Here is a 21,822-nt window from a genome sequence, read left to right as displayed (position 1 = left end):
GAAAAGTGCACAGTTTCATTCAACATAATCTTTAGTGTGATGAGCATCGATAAGAGATAATACTTGCGTGGCTCTTACCATGTGCCTGGCACTGGCCCTGCTGCTTCAGACACATCATTCTACACGCACAAAACCCTGCACAGTAGGTATTTCCATTACCCTTATTTTATAGATGAGGAAAGCCAGCTAGGAAGAGAGGCAGTCCAAGATCACACAGTCAGTAAATTTTAGAGCCGGGATTTGAACCGGGGAGTAAGGCTCCAGGGCCCGTGCCCTGACCACTGGGCTATAGTGCCTCAAGGAAGAGGAGTTCCTGATTGAAAAGGGTGCCCAGTGCAATCAGAGAGAAGAAAAAGCAAAAATGTCATGTTGCCATACTGTGGTGAGTGTAGGGACACAGTGGTGTTCGTGGACTCCGGGCACATGTTCAGGCGTGCAGCCTGGGGAGCCTTTGGGTCCCAGAAAGGCTGTCTGGAGTGGCTGACACTTGCCCTGAGTCTCTCATTGTAGACAGGGGAGGGAGGGGCTGGCGCTCATGCCAGACGGAGAGAACAGCAAGGGCAAAGACACAGAGGGACCCAACAGACGACAGATCCGAGGGTGATTGGTGAAAGGGGTGGTAAGCAATGAGGCAGAGGGGCTGTGGGACTCAGGCCACAGAGGCCTCACGAGCCACACTGGGACACCCGATTTTATCCCGAGGGAGAAGGGGAGCCACTCAGGGACTCCCAGGGGAGCGCCGCGGTGGGACATGAGTTTCATTTTAGGCAGAAGGCATTGAAACCAGAGCAGGGCAGGGAGACTTATAACAAGGTTAATGCCATGGGCCAGAGATGAGCAATGGAGCACAAGTGAGTTAGAAGACGGTTTACACTGGCTGACTTCTATTTCTCTCCGTACAAGCGCTGATGTGATAGCTGCTGCCTTGTACAGAAGCTCAAGATGTGTTCATTTTGAAGACAGCAGAGGGAAGGGAGCCCTTTTTGAAATTTTTCAGGGGAGCTTAGCCTTTCAAGGTGAACCGCTTATTATCTAACTTTCTTTTCCATAGAATCTCTGCGGGAGACAGTGCGGGGCAGGAGCAAGCGAGCAGCTTCCCTGTGACGGAGCTGGTGGTGGGGAAGTGCACTGAGACCCTCACCGTGCCGAGTACTTCACTGCTCCTGTCATCTGAGAAAACCTGATTTCAGTGCCAAGGTAGTCAGGGGAGTCCAATGCAGGTGAGAGGGTCCTAGTCACCTGCTAACTTCAAGGGGCAAATGGGGCTCAGTACTGACCTTCATAAACTTAAACCAGATGGCTGAAGATGAAAGACTTCATATTCTGCTAGAAGCTCAGAGGCTCCATTATCTTCCAAGTCATTCTTTCCTAGAAGAAAACGACAAACAGGCTCGTTAAATCACCCATACGCGAGCTATCAACTCACACAACGTTACAGGGAAAGCTCCTATTTCACGGACAGGATGAAGTACAATTCAGAACAAACTATTAATAGTGTGATGATTCATACAACAGCTGGTTTTTGGGGTTTAATTTACACAGACAACAGCTAAACCTGAGGCCTCGCTGGCTCTAAAGTTGGCTAAAACATCATTTAGTCTTTCTACCTGATAGTAGCAAGAAATGATTATATAGAGAAGAGCGTGTAGGCCCTGTGTTTTGTTAGACTCTGCAGCTGAGATATGTTTTTATTGGAATATTATCTCTTCATTGGTTAATATTAACATGTTCCAGAGAATAGAAAATGAAGGACTCCAAAGTTCATATTTGGGATCACAGAATTTTGGACCTGGATGGGGCACTCCTTTCCATAGATAAAGAAATAAGATCCAGGGACGCTGTCCCACCCACAATATAGCCCCCATTACCGGTCATGTGAGAAGTTCATCAGCCAGTAATACTCTTTCTGCTACGTCAGACTTAATCTAGGTTCGTGATTTTGAAATAATAGCTCTTGTGAAGACTTTTGATTCAAAAAGTACTCAAAATTTCCTGTTTGTCTTAAACTTATTTTATAATCTTTCTAAACATGGGAGTGATTTTCATTTTTGCTGCCACAAAATTCTAATAATGAGCTCAAGTCTCCACTTTTCATGGAGAAATGAGTTCCACCATGGCATGACAAAAAGGATTCTTCCCCATGACCCTCCCAAATTTCAGCCAGAGCCTGACCTGGGCTAAGCTCCAGGAAGAAATTGCTGTCCCTGAAGGGCAATTTGCCTCCAGGTACTAAGAGCATCTTGGAAAATGTTAGTGCACTTGAGCAGGTTGGGATCTTAGGGTAACAGAGTTCAAACTTCTCATTACACTTAAAGAAACTGCAGTGGAGTTAAACAGTCCATCCAAGAGAGAACTAGATGTCGAAATCCAGACAGAAACGTAGGTTAAAGGAGCAACTCTTGGCACAGGGGGCCCTGTGATCTGCTACAAATGCATGGTCTCGTTCAGCTCTCACAACTGCCCCCCCAGGTATGCATGGGCACTTCTCCATTTTACAAACGGAGCACAAAGACCAGAGAGCTGAGTTCTTTGGTGCAACTGATATTTATCTGAGCAGCTGCTACATGTCAGGCACGAAGCAAGTGCTGAATATGCAGAGGAGCAATCGACACACTTTCTGCCTTCAGTGGGATCACGACCCAGCAGGGACAGGGGAGCGGAAGTCAGGCACCTCAATCAGAACTGTGTTGTTCAAACTGCAGCTTGTGACCCAGCAAAAGGTCATGTGATTCATTTAGTGGGTCTTGCTAAGCATTAAAAATAAATGAATAAACCAATAAATAAAATAGGACAGAATAGCCTAGAATGGAAAATAGCGTGCATACAGTAAAGGTGAGGAAACTCACACGGGCATATGTCTACATGTCTTCATCAATCACATCTACATCTGTGTGTGCTAGTTTGCAATGTAAAATATATTTTCTTTTGTAGGTCACGGTGAAAGAAAGTGTGAAAGCTTTTGAGTTATAGAACAAAGTCACAAATGCTCTGTTAGAGGTTCACACAAAATGAGGAGAGCCAGGAGGAGCAGGTGTCGGCCCGGGATTAATTAGCACCTAGCTTCAGAGTGAGCTGGGTACAATTTTGGTTTCTCACCAAGGAGAAGTCTCTCAGAGATGAGATGCCCAAATCTAATGCTCAGGGCTAGGAAGAGCTTGAGAAAGACTGGTATGAAGTTTTAGGAATGAGAGAGGAAAATAGTTGGGATTCTCTTCTCCTGCAGCCTGGGACAGAGGGGTGGGCACCCATCAAGCCATGAAAAGGCATCGTGATACCATTCCTGTGTTTGCCTGAGGGAGCCAGACTCGAGAAGAGAGGATCAAACCTTGAGAAGATGGACTCCCAAATCTAGCCCTAATTGCTAGAACTATGGGAGCTGCCGGCAGGTCTACAAGCACTGGCTAAGTCTAGAAGGAATTCCTACCATCCCACTGCCAAGGGAGTGCAGGAGAGCCTCGGAGTCTGGAAGGCCAGGAGGCAGAAAGCCAGACACGGGGCCCTTGAAACTATCTAATCCCAAGAGCAGAGCCTCCTTTGGGGTGGCAGTTTATTGTGATCTCCCTTGTCAGAATATAATAGATATTACATTTTCTGTTCTTTTCATAAAACTTCCTTCAGACATATTCTGGATACCATGTTTACAAGTTGAGGATTTGGAGCCACCTAGACTGTCACATGGAGATATTTTCTCAGGTTTATGAGTATGGATTGAAGGCAAGAGAAAAAGATCTACCTGTAGAGTCACCTGTGTTGTGCATACTACAGGCCTCTCTGGCATGGGGCGTGCAATGACTAGGCAGTAATAAGTAGGCAGTCAAGTTCATAAGTTATCCCGGTGACTCGGTTATTGCATATTTATCTGTTGACAAGCAATGACATGCGATGATGTCAAGATTAATTATCTCATCCATATTTTCCCTATATAGATTTAGGATGATAATGACAAGAATTGGATACTGTACAAAACAAAAATCCCCAGAAACATATAGAAAAATAACAACTAGATGTTTATGTTTTATGTTTCTTCACTGATCATGTGTAATATAACAGTACAAATAACAAGGTCATTAACAAGTTTTCCTTCACTACAGGTTATGGCTAAGGAGGGAACACTAGCATATGTTGAAAGCAGGAGGAACAATTAGGGCATTACATTTTTTATCCTATTAAGGAACAACTGTTAATAGTTCATGTGAAAGTGCTTCGTAAGCCAGAAGGTATTCTGCAAGTATTCATTATTTTCATTATTATCAATGCTAATATATTATTATCATGCAAAAAGTTAAAAGTTTTAGTGCCCATAAGTAAATGAAATTGTGTCTGATGTTTCCTGAGTATGTGGTTTTTCACACATCTTACTTTTTAAACCAAGGACTCAGGTTTAACTAACATGTTCAAGGATCAACATTAATATTAAGGCAGAGAGTTTAATGCATAATTATTCTTTGTAACGAAAGTGCAGATGGACTTCAGTTAATAAAGAGGTCCTGTTATCTTCATCAGAAGGATGAAGCTAGATGATTTGCCCAGGGTCACACTACAGCAAAAAGAGACAGAAAATCAGAACCCCTGACAAACAGAGTCCTTGCTTTTTATTCTAAGCTGCTTCATGATTTTGGTTGTTAGTTTGCTTTTCCTTATAGAGCCATAAATTGTTTTCTGTTCTTTGTCCAGAATACAGATGATCATATGTAATTTCATGATCATCTGTATTACAATCTCATACATCACAGAATCAATGGTACCATAGACTAGAAAGCTCCCTCCAAACATCAGAAAACAATACCTTTCTATTGCTAGTCTAAGTTCAAGAGAAGTGCTCTTGCCTCTTAGCCTTTTATTTATATCTATTTTTAGATTTTACCTGGTTTCACTTAAAAGCAGCTGTTACCACCCTGTTTTCAGAAAAAAGGTTCTCAACCTTTTAGGTAACACAAGACAAGGTAACTAAAGTGATTGTGTTGGCTGGTAAAATTTAGCTTAAATACTTCTACGTTTTACTTAAAGTTTCTTCAACAGATAAATTATAAGGGATTAGAGGAAGCATTTACAGCTTAAAAAAAGAATAAAAAGACATATTAAATATTTTTAAATGGGCAAGATTAAACATTCAAATCTAGGGATACACATTTGGGTGGTAAAACTATTAAATATAAAATACAAGAAAGTGATTACCATAAAAAGTCAGAAGAATGTGACTTACGGGGAGGGAGGGGACAGATTCTGGGGTGGGGCACATATAGGGGGGCTTTTGCAATAGCAGTAAAGCTTTGTTTCCTGGCTTGGCTTGGGTGGTGCTCGCCTTACAGTAATTCATCAGACTGTACACTTGACTTGTTGGCTTTCTGTATTTGTGGGGTTTTTTCCTTTTAAACTAAAGGGATTTACATAAATCATGTGTTTGAAATAGGCAACTAACAATAGAACGATCAAGTGCTTGGTATTTCCAGGTCCAAGTAGACCAAAAAGAATGAGACTAAAGCCCGTGTTTCCTTCATTTGTCAAACGGGAGGCCGGACCGCGAGGGGCTTGCTTGGCGGAGTATCTGCCATGTCAGTCACTGACCAGCCCTAGGTGCCATGTGGCTGCCCCTGAGAATGCGTTCACAGCCGTTTTGATGGCAAGTAAATCTAATCCATTGTGCCAGTGGATGGAGGCTTTATTAGCTTTGGAACTACATTTAAAAAATGTTTGATGTCCAAATGCACCAGTTTTTCAGCTTTGTTTCTTGTTTTTAGGTTTTAATCAAGTTCAGAGCAGCTCAAAATTTCCTCTCCCAGCAGGAGTAGTCAAGATTGACCCCCGGTAAATTCTACCAAACAGCAGGCCAGGCCCAGCCGTCCCATTCACTGCGGAATACCTGAGTCTGGGCTCCTGGCCAGCACTGGCCAAGGCCTCTACTGTACCTCCTGGCCTCGCTCCAGAGACGACAAAAGCAAGCATGCCACAGAGGACACAAGCCTGGCTTATGTGCTTCTAGCCCTCCAGAGCCTAACTTCACTCCTTCTTCTGTAGCTAAATAAAAAACGTATTCCTTTCTGTTTATTTGCACAGAGGGCTGTTTAGCATAGGCACACAAAGGGTGGGAGAAAGCCACCACCATGTGGACTAGAATGATTTCCAATCACAATAAACACTCCCAGAGAGGGAGGAAGATGGTAAGCGATATATTTCCTCTCTAACATTTTTTAAAATAAGTGCACAGCCTTGAAGGAGGCGGCCTGACATGTTTTCACCAGATGAATACATGTGGAGAAAAACAGATCTTTGGACACTACCTGCACTATGCCCAGGCCTGACTCCAGACCACAGTTTGGCAACTGGACCCCAAGGGACTGAGTATCTGGAGACTGTCTACGAGTCATCTGGGTTCCTCCGAAATCAACAAGGCTCCTTTCCCTTCCCTTAGCCCTTGGCAGCGTGACATCCAGGAAGATACCATGCTCTGACACATTCTGCAGAGCCTTCTGCGTTCTCCAAGCCGAGTCTTGGGCCGCTGAGAAAAGCTGTGATGGTTTAGAAACCCCGAGCCACAGCAGGCCGCAGCCAGAGCAGGCCAAACCTAAATTCTGGGCCGTCATATTTTGGAGCCATTTCTCCTGAAGCATGTGAGCAAAATCCACAAAAATTTTAAAGCAACATGTGATTGTTGAGAAAGAATATAAAAGATCCCATTTTCTTGATCCACTTCTATCCATCCATCCTCCCTTCTAACTGCAGAGTCCACGTGTCATTCTGCATTATTCACTTTGAGTAAGACACAGAAACACCCAGCATCACGGCATGGGGCATAGCACACACTACAGAGCCTTAAAACATAAACACCAACAAGAAGCTTGATTTTTCCATTGTTGTCAGAAGGGGAAATAGAAGCAGAGTCTCTCAAGTCCTTTGAAAGGAGAAAAACTTCTCTCTCTCCTTTTAACACAAAAAGACACCCCCACTTCCACTCAACACACACCTAACCCTAATGACCTGACCATAGGAGGTTTCCCATCAGATGATTAATCCTCACAAGTCTATCAAATTCCCATCCTAAACACCTTCTTTATTTGTTGCTCAAAGCAACAGTCCATGAACATGTTGAACTAAAGGATAAGAGGGACATACAGCAGCTTTATGGAGGTGGGAGTGACCTTTTGCTATTATTAGTGCTATCCCCTGAGAGTTGTGCAGTGCACAACCTGTGAGGCCACATGCAGAGGCCCTGATTATACTTATAACATCAGAATATACTCTTTGCTCTGTATTTGCATATTATGTATATTATATAATAAAAGCAATATGCATATTATATATCCTAAATAAATCAGTTATTTTTCATGTCCATCGCAGGGGTGCGATCATGGCTCACCGCAACCTCTAACTCCTGGGCTCAAGCGATCCTCCTGCCTCAGCCTCCTGAGTAGCTGGGCTACGGGCACATATCACCAGGCCTGACTAATTTTTCTATTTTTTTTATAGAGACAGGGTCTCACTATGTTGCCCAGGCTGGTCTTAAATTCCTGGGTTCAAGTGATCCTCCTGCCTTGGGCTCCCAAAGTGCTGGTGAAATTAATTTTAGAGTCTTTCATTTAGTCTTTATTTATCTAGCAAAAGAGGGTAAGGTGTGGAAGCTGCCCTTGAGAAATTCATAATCTACATTTTAGTCAACCAATAGTTCCGCCATTTTCTTCAAAGTAAGACATTTCAACCCATAGATATTTATTATAGAAGAACTCAAATAAATAAATAAAATAAAATGCAAAAAAAGATCAACTCAATTAATTAATTAATTAGTTAAATAATAAGCCCACAACTCCCTCTAGGATAAAACTGGGGACTTTCCCAAGAAAATGACTAAGTCAAAGCCCAAACGATAGAGAAATAGACTAGAGTGTGTGTGTTTGCAGATTAGTTTCTATACATATTCACCAAAAGAGGCAGATGAAGGTGGATGTAGACATTTGTCACTGCTGTGGCCACCACCCAGACGAGCTGAGGCTACAGGCAGGTAGAAACTGCCACAGCTTGCCCTGGCCAAAGACCCTGGGGGCAGGGACTGGTTTCTTCCCCAACACCTGGGATCTACTAGCTCGTCCACCCTGTGACTGGGGGGTCCCAGGAGGCCCAGCGCCCTTCCCCATGGAGGCTGGGAGCAGAGCCCCATGGCCCTGGCAGCCCCACCTGCTCCCTCGCTAGGCACACTTCCTGGTGTACCCATCCCACTCCTAGAGACGGTCTGATGTGATGCAGGAAGGCTCTAGAAAGCCTGATATTGTTTCATGTCCCTCTCACACTAACTCCATCTTCTCTCTGGAAGATGCTGGCAGGTTTTGTGCCTTGAAGCCTTCAAGCTTCTTTAGGCAAACCCCATGAAGTCAGCTTTGGGGGGAATGTATCTTCATCTCACAGAAGAGAGAGCTGAGATTCCGAGTGGCTTACCCAAAGGTATTCAGCCAGTAGAAGCCATTCCAGTAAGTTATGATGAAAACCAAAGATATGCTGTGAAAGTTTGAGGAAGGCACATTCCAGAGCGGCGGTTTCCCCCTCTGCAGAGCAAAGGCCCGTCCGCGCTCTGAGAACGGCGATCCCCATTTCAGAATCTGCAGCAGAACTAGCCCCCCATCTCTTTTCTTGTGTAGAGTAAACAGCGTTGCTTTTGAAATCATTATGTAACATTAACTTCAGGGAAACAGGCAGCACGGCCTAATGAAGTCTGGTTAGGGGGAAAAAGACAGTTACAAAACTACGCATGTGCCATATCCCACCCCCACAACCGTTCCAACTGAACGCAGTTTTTGCCCAGAGAGCAATTTTGTCTCGCAGAGACAACTCTGTACTTGGGAAGGAAGAATGTGAGTAACAAGGTGCGAGCGTCAGCATAAGTTTCAACTTCAAAAGGAGCATAATCACCGTTTCTGTAAACTCTCCCCTTCCAGATAAACAACTGGGTTCCCAGGTTAAAGATGAGTTCTGTCCCATCCCCAGGGTCCCCCAAACCACACATTCCTTTCGCTGTCCCTGGCAGTCATTTGCATACATCCTAACCTAAACCGGGGCCACTTACAAAAGGGCCTGTGTTTAACTTTATTCTGTTTAATTCCAGTGCTTTCTTCCAGCTAACCAATCTGTATGTAATTAAAATCATATTGCAGCAAATGTTGAATGGTATGAAAAGTTTTACCATATGTATACAATTGACTAGCTGTAGAATTTGGCATGACTGCAATGATCCCATTAAAGAGGGGCGAGTCTGGCTTATTTTGGAGTGTACGTTATATGCTTTGGATCGGTTCTGTTTTTGACTTGTACTAACGCTGTCTGTGATGCTTAACTCTTTGTCAACAGTCACTAAGACGTGTTTTTGCATTTCAACAATGAGGACCACTGTACTTTAATCGAAACCCTAGGTCAGAAACTATTCGGTGGAGGGAGGCTCCTTTGAAAATTTTCCATTTTCTGAACCAAAATTAGCCTTCTCAGTCTTGACAGACAAAGGCTGAACAGATACCATCAGAGCCGCAGGATCAGGTCGAACTGAACGGAGAAAATGTAATCATCGCTTCCAAATGCAAAGGACGGAGGGTACTCCTCGAAGCTTGAAAGAGGTAATTTTAGGACAAAAAGAGGAAGCGCTGTACTACTGTAGATAGTAAAAATTTGAAACTTACGTCCCAAGAGGTAGCACATAAAATATAAACAGATTCAAGAAGGAGTTAGCAAAGGTCATGCTGACAGATCCACCTTTGAGGAACATTCCTGACATTCTGGAACCGATGCCAGGGAGGGAGAACATATCTCTCCACCTTATCATGCTCCCCACTCACCCACCTCTCCCACACAATGATAAAAAATAATATGAAGCCCTTTGTCAGAGAAAGAATGCTAGGTCGGCTCGGCCTTCAGTCCGACTCTTTGCGTCAAGACGATATAATTTGTAGATAATATAGCTGCAAAGTTGCAATTTTGCTTTAAAGACATTCTTCAATATAGACTTTAGTATGAGTTGAAGTCTCTCTCAACATGTGACATGAAGAAACACATGTTCTTAATCTGTGGGTTTAAAATTGTTTGAGAATTACATCAATGAGACATATCCTCAAAAGGAAAATGAGGCCACCAATCCCAAACACAACAGCACAAGAGCAGTGAAAGATACTACTACTTTCTAGCTTAATGTCTTACAACAAATCGGTTGTAAACATTCTTTAAAGGAACTTTCATCTGGAGCATTAAAAAAAAAAAAAAAAAGAGGAGCTTTGGAAACCGGAGGGTATTCGTGTCTTGCCAGAGGCGGGACCCCTGCTCGGCTGAGGCCAGGGTGCCCATCCTGCCCTGGAAAGTGAGCCCCTCCCAGCCCGTTCATCAGACCAGCTTCCGAACCAGAGCTCAATTACTAGGTTCTCAGTTAAGAGCAGGTTAAGCTACAGAGTGGTAGGACTGGGAAAGTGCCAAATGAACCTAAAGGAATCACCCCTGAAAAAGGGATGGTATCATGACATACGTTTTGTCTTTAAATCTCGGATAAATGCCAAATCACGAAAGCCATGACAGTTCACCAGTCAAGTGAAAAAGCAAATAGAAAAAGGAAAGTAGGAAGATGCTACAATAGGAACTATGGACTAGAGTTAGGGAAAAGATATCAGATGGCGAGAAGGGATCACTGAGTGAAAAGGAAAATTCCAGATTGTAACGAAGACTGGCCAGTGAGGATTGTCTGAGGACTGCGCTGCCACCTGCAAAGGCTGTCCCTGGCACTGTGTCAGTCTTACATGACGCCACAAGGCAGGGAGGAAAGTACGAATCTCCCCAGTCCACAGATGAGGAGACTGAGGCTCACAAGAGACTCATGTGCCCAAAGTCACAAAACTAACAACCAGAGAGCTGCTTGACCCAGAGTCTTACGTTCTTTTTCTAATTAAAGTGTCACAATTCCCAACTCCGTAAACAATGTGGAGGAAAAAGTAGACAAAAAGGTTTTCCCCTTTTTCTCCTCTCATACATCTATCATATAAAAATAAAAGGGTAAGCTGGGTGTGGTGGTGCACACCTGCAGTCCCAGCTGCTCAGGAGGCTGAGGTAAGAGGATCCCTTAAGTCCAGGAGTTCGAGGCCAGCCTGGGCAACAGAGTGAGACCCCGTCTCCTTAAAAAATAAATAAATAAATAAACAGGTTCTGAATGTCCTTCTCCCCATTGGAAGATGTAATTAAACTACTAGAAGAGAAGTAACTAATTTAGATGAATGATACTGTAATGTCTGTCCCCCTCATTACCTAAGCAGTAATAAAATTTAAGAGCTAAAGGTAGGGCCTTTCAAGAGGCTGTAGTGAAATGTTCTATTCTTTCACACTCTCTTTCTTTCACTAAAGACAAAATAGAAAAATGTCATATTCTATTTAGGAACCTGCCGCTGGGACTAGAGAGGATTTAAGGGGTACACAAAGTTTTCTGTGGCATCAGGTAGAGTTCCTGACCTTGCCAAGGAAAACAGATGGAAAGAATAATAGATGCTAAATGTACAGTATAGAAAAAACAAATATTGAGTTAATCACAATTCTTGATTCCAAAGATAAAAGAATGGACTTGGGAGCCTGAGTATCTCCAGGCAGGGTGGGTTGAATGGTTATATAGAAGACAAGCCTGCGTACTCCGTCTTTTCCCTTTTCCATTGTTTAGTACCCATTGTTTTGCTCACTTTCTTCTGCTCCGGATGGGATTTCATGTAATGTACATTACTGGTCTACAGATGAAAGCCCATTGGAAACCAGCTTCCTATTTGTTCCATACATTTTAGGACTTCTTCCCTGGCCTAATAAAATGTAGTATTTTGATGTTGGGTATTTCCTCCCAACCACCAAATATGTGCAATTTCTTGAATTTGGTTTCTTGGTTCAATTTAAGCTGTTTGCGCCTTTCCCCCCTATTGAGTAGAATTGGATAATAGCAGATTTATTTTCTAGCTCCATATAATTTAGAAAACAAGGGAATAAGGCTTAAATTGAACTAAACAAACACTAACTTAGAAATAAGAAGTACTGTCCAACCAGCCCAGAGGGTTCAGTCTCTATAACCACATGTAACATAACTGACAGAGAGGTATAAGAGGCTTGAACCTAAAGAACTCCTCTGTTTTATCCTGGTAAGAGTGTCTACTATGTTCAAATCCTTTATTTTCTCAGGCCTGGAAAACTGTTGAATCCATCAGTGTAGGAAATTGAAAAATTCCCTTCCCAGGAGATGGTTAGGCTGAGAATCGGTAAGTGACAGGGGACAGTGGAGCCTGCCTGGGGCTGGTCCTGTGTTTCCATAATCCTGTTAGGCGGCTCCTAGCAGAACTTAATCTGGCCTCAAGTGGATGGCTGGAAGATAATGGGTCTTTGATTTTAAGTGTCACTTAACTAGATAGGTAAACCTCTAACCCTGGAGCTCAAGGACTCATCAGCATAATCAAACACTGAGCTCGAGGGCCCTCGAAGGACCCCACTTCTCTGACAGCCTGGTGATGTAATGAACAGTTGTTACAAAATGCTCCCTGGAGACAGGGGCCTTCTTTGAGTGGAAGCAATTTAGTCTCTGCACTGGAAACTCATCCCATCTAGACAACAGGGTTGATTTCGAGTGTCGGAGTGAAGAGGAACTCCTCCACAGCTCGCTGGCCAAGGTAAAGACCAGGTTCACTCTTGGAGTAACTGTAATCAGTCTCAAGATGTCCTTTGGGTAACAAAGGATGCTGAGAGAGCTGCTTCTTCATTAGCCGGGAAAATTAAATAGAAACTTGCTGTGAGCAGAACACCCATTGGCTGACACCGGCTCAGTTCCCCTGGGACAACAAATCTAGATGCATAAATGTGATTTTTTGTCTAGTTGTTCTGTCAACTACCCACAGAGGAATGTTAAAATCTCCAGCTATGATTATGGATTTGTCTATTACTCTCTTAAATTCTCTCAATATTTCTTCATGTATTTTAAGCTCTATTACTGGGCGTATACAGTTTTATGACCATTATATGTTCCTGGAGAATTGCCCCTTTTAACTCAGGCAATATTTATCATCCTGAAGCCTATTTTATTGTCTGTGAATATGGCCACTCTAAAGCGTACTGTTTGTATGACATACTCTATCTTTTTACATTCAATCTTCTGCATATAGTTGGGTTTTTCTTTTTTCTCCAGTCTAATACCTCTGCCTTTAAATTGGAGTGTGTAATCCATTTACACTTAATGTCAATTATTGATGCAGTTGGGTTTAAATCTGCTGCTCTGATTTGTTTTCTGTTTGTCCCATCAGTGTTTTTATTAATACCTCTCCTCCTCTTTTTTTACTTTCTTCTGGATTAATTAAATATTATTTAGAATTCTATTCTCATTTCTCTTCTGCCTTTTTAGCTGTGCCTCTGCATTTTTTTCAGAAGAGCTAATATGGTTTTTTAAAGAACAAAAACAAATACCCTAACACCCTGTGCCTCAGGATACTTTATGGATATGTTAAATGATGTAATGGGTCACGCAGCAGAGCTGAGAATCTCCCCACCTCTGGATCCCACCAAGCCCTTAACAAGAGGGAAAAGCCATTCTCCCTGCCTTCTATGATTCTGAATTAATAGTAAAAGAATTAACAGTAAAAGAATTAATAGAGGTTTTTCTTTAAGTAATCTTTACAGAAATCTAAATCACTAGACTGTCACAGCTTCTATCCTAAGAACTCAGATTTCTGCACATCTATTATGCTTCCTCGTGGCTCTTCCATGAAATTCCTCCCTACTCATGCAGGACTGGAATCTATCTAGTCTCTGAAAATAGGCTCCAAAACCAAGTCGCAGGCCTGGAGAGCCGTGAACAAATCTAAGGCTGGCAAGGAGCTCCCTCTTGAGGTAGTCTTAATAAAAATGCCGCAGACTGTGCAATTTGTATGAATTAGTTGCAACAGTTCCCGTGTCAGGAGCTAATAAAATTCATCCAGAAGACGCACCGGCTGAATTATAGATGTGAATATCTTCTTATCAGAAATAAATTCTAACTCCCCAAAGCCAAGATAATCTCTAGCAGGAAAAAACAAAACCAAGAACAAAAATACACACAACACAATGCCTCACTAAATGCATCCCTTAAATATAAAATAACAAAATGCTAGAAATACTCTAACAATCAGAAAGATAAATGTGATTTCAGAGCTCTGGTGTTCCTGTTAGTTTTAGCCATTGTTTTTCATCTTGAGCAGGAAAAGGCAAGTTTTCTCCAGAGAGAGAGGTGGGGTGTGGATGTATCACATGGTGGTTATGAGAAAGACTCCAGGTCAGAGGGGCCAGGGTTTAGATGTTTAGATATTGATTCTGCCACTTGGCAGTTGTATGATCCTGAGGAAGTTTTTTAGGGTTCTTTGTTTGTTTGTTTGTTTCTGAGGCAACATCTCGCTCTGTCACCCAGGCTGGAGCACAGTGGTGTTATCATAGCTCACTGCAACCTCAAACCCCTGGGCTCAAGTGATCCTCCTGTCTTGGCCTCCCAAAGTGCTAGGATTACAGGCATGAGCCATGGCGCCTGGCCGTGAAGAGATTTTTAAACCCTCTTAAGCCATGTGCAAAATGGGTGTGATAAGAGACTCTACTCCAGAGGGTTATGAAGAGAATTAAGTAATAAAATGCACATAAAGCCCTTAGCACAGGCCCAATGCAGACAGCATTTATCAGACTCTTTGATGAAGGGCAGGACACCATATTTTTTAAAATCACCAAATCAGCTTCTTGTGTCCTGGTTATTGCACCCTTTTAACTTCAGTTTAGGAAAAAAAATTCTTTTCTAGATTTTTTTTACCATCATTCGGGATGTCACCTGCCAAATCAAAACCACAGCAAACTTCTTTAAGGTGGTGTGCATAGGACACTTGAACAAGCACAGTCAAGTCAGGGGAAGTGTCGATTGAGTCACTTGCTAGATTGTCACAGTTCAGCCAAACATACTGTGACAAGTACTGTGCTGAGTCTCTGCTTTGAGCTGTGGCAAGGCTGCCTTTCCAACTCCATGCTGGAGATGAGGAAGCACCATTTTCTGTTGGGATCCGTGATCTCGTTCCAAACTCCCTCTAACAGCCAGCCTGACATCAGAATGGAGGCTTTCTCTTTTGTAAATGCAGCCCCTGCTGGACTGTTGTTGGAAACCTCTTCAGTCAACTCTCCATCTATTAATGTTATTTGTTTTCATTTGTTTGTTGACTTGTTTGTTTTAGGTCTCCACCTGTGCCCACAATATTCAAACAGCAAACAAAGCTGGGAAACTGGCAGGGAAGTCTGTAAGATTTGAACGATACTGGAGAAACAAGAAGGAGAAAGGGGCAGGAAGATAACGACCTCAGTTTCCAATAGATTAAATGGTAGGTGTTGGGAAAACACCCAAAAGGGAGCATCCACTAGGGAAATGGACATAATGGCAAGACTGGAGAAAGATCTGGAAGGTAAAACGAGATTGGGGAGTTAGGAGGCATCTGGAAGTTCTGGCTCAGAGAGTTAAGTGGCTTGATATAGTACAAACCATGACTCGCACATTAAAACAAGCCTATATGTTGGAATAGAGGGTAGAGTCTGCGCATGGTTCTATGATCACAAAGGGCTTTTGCCATAAAACAAGATATCCATGCTCGTGACAGCTGCGGCGGTGCCCTGGGCCCAGAGGATGGGGGAGTTATTTTCTCTCCTTTGCCATTAGGAGTACCTGGGTGGGGAGAACGTGAGAAATGCTGCCCTAAAACATCAGAAGAAAACCCTGTCCCAGGTGTGCGGCTCCGTGAAACCTCTTTCAGGTTTGCCCATTGACCATTCAAAGTGCCTCTGACACTCGAGTCTTCACCTGGGAGCAGGTGGGACATGTAGAAGCTTCCAGAGGGCACCAGATGTTGCCCCATCTGGCAATCCAGGTGCCCCTCATGTCCTCACTACGGGGCAGGCCACTGACCCCTCTGCCAAGAGTGGCTCACCTGGCTTTAAAGGTGAGAAGACTTGGAGGCCCGTCAGGTGACAGGTGGAGGAATGCCACGTGCCCAGGGACAGGCAGACTTCTCTTTCCTGTGAAGGATGAGCTGCAACAGGGCACAGTCTGTGCATTTCCCACCTTCCTCTGGGACCCAGGGAGGCCTGGGATGGTCCCAAAGGTGAAAACAGAAGCCAACACTGCATCTCCCGATGGCCTCACCACGGCACCTTTCCAAATGCTGATACGCCCTAGATAGAAACCTTAAACGGGCAGGGGATAAGCGGGTAGCTGTTCAGATCAGGAACACTCACTCAGCACTTGCAGTTTCCAGCTCCGGCCTCTGTCTCGGTGGACATCGTGGCCACAGTGAGCCATTTCATTAGGGCGGCTGGTGAGTCCTGTGGAAATGTTGCGTGTGGTCTCCCCGGGAGAAAAGACGATTGCGTGTGTGCATGTGTGCATGTGCGTGTCTGTGTGTGTGTGCATGTGTGCATGTGCGTGTGTGTCTGTGTGTGTGTGTGCGTGTGTGTCTGTGTGTGTGTGCGTGTGTGTCTCTGTGTGTGTGCATGTGCATGTGTGTGTGCGTGTGTGTGTTAAAAGGGGTATTAGTCTGTAATTCAGAAGCACCAGCAGGGAAATCTTAAGCTCTATTTTTCTAAATTAACTTTCAATAATTACAGCTCACATTCTATGAAACAGGTAAATAAAATTATCCCCATTTTCTGAAAAGAAAACAGGCGCTATAGATGACTAACCTCATAGCTCTTCCTAATGATAATGTGTCTGACTCCAGAGCGTACGCAGGTCAGGCTCCTTTTGAAGTCAGCAGAAATCTCTTTCGAGAGCAAAGATTTCAGATTGAGGTCCTCTTTCAACTTATAAGTTTTAAGAAGCAAATGTTTTCAAAATCGAATGTATAGTTTGGTACAGAAATAATTATGATCACAGAAAAACACTTGGTCCCTTCAGGTTGCAATGCTGTGTTCCCGGCACGTGGGGTCTGAGCTGGCTGAGCAGGGCGGAGGGAGAGGGGAGGGTGGCAGAAGCCACTGTGGTGGGATGGAATTTTCTTCTCCACTGGAGGGGAACTGCTCGCTGGCCTGCTAAAAGCCAAGGGCATCAGTACCTGGCATTATAGTCAAATGCTGCTGGAGCAGCTGTAGTCCAGAGTCAGAGATCTAGAAGCTTCCAGCCCACACCTTGAGTCTGGAGAACACCTGGACTTCCCAGGGCAGATGGCTGCCTGTGTCCCACCTGCAGGTTTCCAGGGAGGGACCCCACTCCTCCTTACTGTGGTTTCTAGCTTTCCCCCGGTGACCAGAGCACAGACAGCACTTCCTGCCCAGCGTGGCCTACCCTGTCCTTCCTTGTTCTTTCTCTCCTGTCCTGGGCCTTATAAGGGATCTGTCCTATTCCTAACAGGAGAACAGCTTCCATTTACTGAGTCATCACCATGGCCCTAGCACTGGGCCAAGGGCTTTATCCAACACACCCCATGAGATTAACCCTTACAGAACTCCCCTCTGCTTTCCCCATGTCACCCCTGACAGGTGCATCCATGGGGTAACCTACTTTCATCCCCTGGCTCTTCAAGACCCCCAGATGACCACCGCACGGCCCCTTTGCTTTGATGACTGCTTCCTCTGTCTCAGAAAATGGCGCCATGGGAAATCCCTGGGCCACCCAACCTCCACACCCAGCCCTCAGGAAGTTCTACTGAGGCTCTCTCCAAAAACATGCACCCTCTTCTCTCATCTCTACCTCTGTCCTCTTCCTCTTTGCACAGCTCCTTGGCCTGCAGGAAGAGCCTCCTAGCTGGGCTCCCTGCTTCCGCATCGGTCCCTTTCCATCTTTCTCCTGCAGCAGCAGAAGTGATGTGATTGCAAAGAGAACACTCTCTCGGAGCACCGCAGGGGCTGCCCACCCCACCTGCGATGAACACAGACTTTAGGTGTCAGCCAGAAGGGCACCTCGTTAGAGAGATTTTTTCCTTGGCGACACGTCTTATTCCCCTGCGCCCCCCACCCCTGCAATAGTCTTTCCTTCTCACTCCTGTTTGTTTGCAGCATTGCACTTACTAAAACCTGAAATTATTTTATCCATTTCTTTGTCATCTGCTGTATTAGGACATATAAAATACGCATGTTGCTTGTGCATTAGAACATATGTCACATGAACAAGGGTCTGTGTTTGTCTGTTCATGACTATATCCTAGGTCCTCAATAAAGTTTTGTTGCAGGTCAAATAAATGACCTATCTGGTACTCAGATTTTGTCCTGCCCCCTCATTTCACCCTACATACCCCCTTCAACTCTCAACTTTTCCACTCTCTTGGTTTTAGTGGAGACACTCCCACGAGTAGCCCTCCTGCCAGAGGAGACCAAATGCCCTACCAGAGACCTTTGTCCTGCCTCCCAATTCCCTGGCACCTCCCTCAAGAACCGCAGCATCTAGAGCCTGAGGTGGAGCTCCTGGGGCCACACTTCCGTCCAGCCAAGGCAGCTTCAAGATGCAAGACAAGTTACCAGCAATCCCGAAGTAGGAAGCCTGAGAATGACAAAGGGCATCCACGATTCTTTGGGTTTGGCCATTTTGTACCAACAACTCATTCATCATCTCCTTTTCCAGACTGCCCAATACCTGGCCTCTCTGAAGAGGAAGTGGGCTAGTCCTGCTTGGTAACTTCCTCCAGCACCTGAAAGCCCCCGAGCTGGTCTGGCTCGGAGCCAGGGAAGCTCACATCTCTGTGTGTGCTCCTGTCCTTCCCTCGGGATCTGCCTGGATGGTCCTGGGCTGGATAGGTAGGTAGGTAGACAGGTAGGTGGGCAGGTGCAGGGATGTGGGGCTCAGCTGCAGCACTCCCCTTAAATCCACCATGATATTGGGGAGGTTACCCTCCCTTTCTAAATTCCGTCAGCAGATGAGAGAGAATACCTGACACCTCTGTTGTGAGGAGTAAGGAAGAAAATGCATCTGAAGCACTCAGCGTGGTGCCTAGCACACAAATAGGAGCAATTGCTGTCGTGTGAGCGTCACCAGCTGGGAGTGTGTGACGGGTAGAAGGGAGGTGGTGCCTCTCTTCATAGGCAAACCCCAATCCTGGAGCCCTCCGTCCTGCGCCTGCTTCTGCAAGAGGCTGGTCTCTGCCAAGGCCAGTCACCCTGCGCGGCCCCACAGCTCCCCCACCCACTGGCAGGCTACTGCCAGGGGAGAGGGGAGGGGACTGTTTCAGGAACCAAACACCTGGCATTAAACCCAAGGAACTTCATTCTCTTGCTGTGGGCGCATTTTACAAACTAGTCAAGGCTGCTGGATTTTTATTAAGGTCTTCTGGAGCGTTGGCGGCTCGCTGAGCCAGGGGCCCCCCTGTGAGTTGAGAAACAGGCCCGACTGCAGCACCCAGACCACAGCCCACACGAGGCCCGGGCTCCGGTTGAGTGACCTTGTAAGCGGTCAAGCCCCTAAAAATGCTAACATTAAGTTAGCACGCGTCTTTGTTCATGTCCTCCCCACAAAGCACATCTGTTCTCTAGAGATGGCGGAACTTAAAGTCATCAGGCAGCGAATGCACAGCCGCCAGACCATTTGGAGGAAGACGCCGAGCTGTGGACACAGCTGACTGTGACTGTTCCCAGGCTGGTGGCCCAGGGCCACTGATTTCCCCTCTCGTCCCACTTCGCACTTGCCAAAGTTTCTGTCACGCTGGGATGAGTAGATAGGAGAGGAAAATGTGAAATGTAAATCATTAATTTTTTTTATATGGACTAAGAGCCAGCTTTTCAACATCCTCAGAGGATTAGCAATGCCTGTGTCCTTCCTCAGTCCCTAACATATGAATAGGCCTTGTGCAGCGGAAGGAGAGGAGAGACGGTGGCTGTTCCTGGTGACAGAGCTGCCCCCCCGGGGTGCACACAGACGCACGCGCCCTCCTGACAGCTGTGCGGAGAAAGGCAGGCCCGCGGCAGGAATGGCAAGAAAATGTAGAAGGCTGCCTCTGCCGACGTTTTGTGGGAACACTCTGATGGGTGGGTCTACAGGGAGCATCACTTCCCTCACCATCACTCCATCTTGTCACGGTCTCGGTGACGTGGACAGAGATGGAGCTGGCTTACATGAAAAGCGCGTGGGCACCTGTGGGCGGCCATGATCCTGAGACATCCAGGCAACGGCTGAAACAGTCAGGGGCTCCCCAAAGACTGTCCTCAGGAGGCACCTGGGGCCTCACGTCCGTGCCTTCAAGGCCCCTCCCCATCTGCTTCAGGATGGGGGTCCTTGCAACTAGGCAGCCTCTGTTCCCCGAAGGCCAATACCCCTGGGGGCTTTTAAAATAACACTAATAATGAGGTATTTGAGTGCTCATGCCACATTTCTGCTCAGCAGCTCAAAGTTCCTCAGATGTACGTGGAAATTATTAAAGCCCTCACAGGGGAGATGCAAGCCGGTGGTTCTGCCTGGAAGATTCACAACCAGCTCGGTGGCAGGGCGAGCCCTGGGGACTTCATCACCCTGCCGTCCGCTGGAAAGAGGCAGTTTGTCACTTGCCCCCTGATTCTGCCACAAGTTGTATTTGGTTAAATATATGAGGGACCACATGCTAGGCACATTTTACCTTTGAAATCCAAAACGGCTATGAAAAAATTTCATTATCCCTGATCCTTATCTCTTTTTTACTGCAACTCTAATTATTCTAAAAGTGGAATTTGAAAATCATGATAAAAAATGTAGGGGAACAGATTAAATAAAAAGCTACTCATTTCCTGAGACTTTGAAGAGACATTTTCCTCTACTGGAAAATTTTCTCCACTGGGCCCTTTCCCAGTTCAATTGCAGTCAATAATTCACTTCCCCAAATACTCAGCCCTTGCAGTGAGCGAAGCACAGTGCGTGCAATACAAAGGCCAAACTCGTGTTTTGTCCCTGCGAGCACCACAGTCGTGGACTGTCAAGTTAAGAGGCCACAGATGCGCTGCGGGGAAGTAATTCCGAACGCAAACCCGGCAAGGGTGACCTGTCCTTTGAGCAGCGCCCTCGCTGCTCTGTTCCTGCTGCTGCCGCAGGTACGTCTGTCCCAGGCAATGGGCGGACCCCTTCATACGTGTCTGTCTGATTTAACTCGCCCAGCAGCCCTGGGAGGGAGCATGACCGCTCTCCCCACTTGAGAGACGTGAAATTGGTGTAAGAAGTTTAAATACTGAGCCATGGCCACAGAGCTCGGAAGTGGGAGAGATGGAACTGAGTCCCACACCTGGAGGCTCCAAAGCCAGCGCTGCTCCCTGCGTATGTTACGGACAGACAGCGGACAGCACCAGCCTTCCCAGAAATGCCCAGAACCCGTGACCGTGCCACTCCCACCACCTCGGCACAGCCTCCTGGCACAGCTGAACTCCAAGTGACGGATTTAAAATGTTCTTGGGGCAGGGGGAAAGAAAACCAGTACGCCATGAACCGCTGAAACTGACTGACTGTGCCAAACAGCAGATGTAACTCATTTCCCACTAATGTTTCCCATTAATCAGCCACGCCTTACTTCCCACCCCCTCTGGTCTCTACTCAGACAGACGTCACCTCCTCAGTGAGGTCTTCCCCGACCACTAGATGTAAAATCCTAGCCGTAGCCTGCCTACCCCTTTCCATTCTGTCCTCCTCACCCTGCGTCATTCTTTACAGCACTAAAACCCGCCCAAGGCATCACATTACTGTTGTCCTTCCCTTCCCAGCAGATGGAAAGCTCTACGAAAGCACAGGCTTTGTTTTGTGCGTCGCTGTGTTTCTGGTACTAGACGGTGCCTGGCCCATATTAGATGTGATCTATTAAATGAGTACGTACATCCGTTGAAATCTTAAAGTGAACAAGCTGCTGCGTGCAGGCGCAGAAG

At 45.5% G+C, this 21,822-nt stretch overlaps 1 protein-coding gene across 1 annotated transcript in view; it reads right to left on the bottom strand.

Annotated features, from left to right (window-relative positions):
• Positions 1–1,288: 1,288 nt before the first annotated feature.
• The window catches only part of SCAF8 (SR-related CTD associated factor 8), a 176,067-nt gene continuing 155,533 nt past the window's right edge, over positions 1,289–21,822 (bottom strand). The window contains exon 21 of the mRNA XM_045544614.1: positions 1,289–1,368. The gene's annotated coding sequence lies outside the window, so the exon portion shown is untranslated. The remainder of the gene's footprint in view (positions 1,369–21,822) is intronic.

The sequence above is a fragment of the Lemur catta genome, chromosome 2 (assembly GCF_020740605.2).
Source record: "Lemur catta isolate mLemCat1 chromosome 2, mLemCat1.pri, whole genome shotgun sequence".
NCBI lineage: Eukaryota > Metazoa > Chordata > Mammalia > Primates > Lemuridae > Lemur > Lemur catta.
Note: the sequence above shows the minus strand (reverse complement) of the source record. Positions and strands in the feature narration are given on the sequence as shown.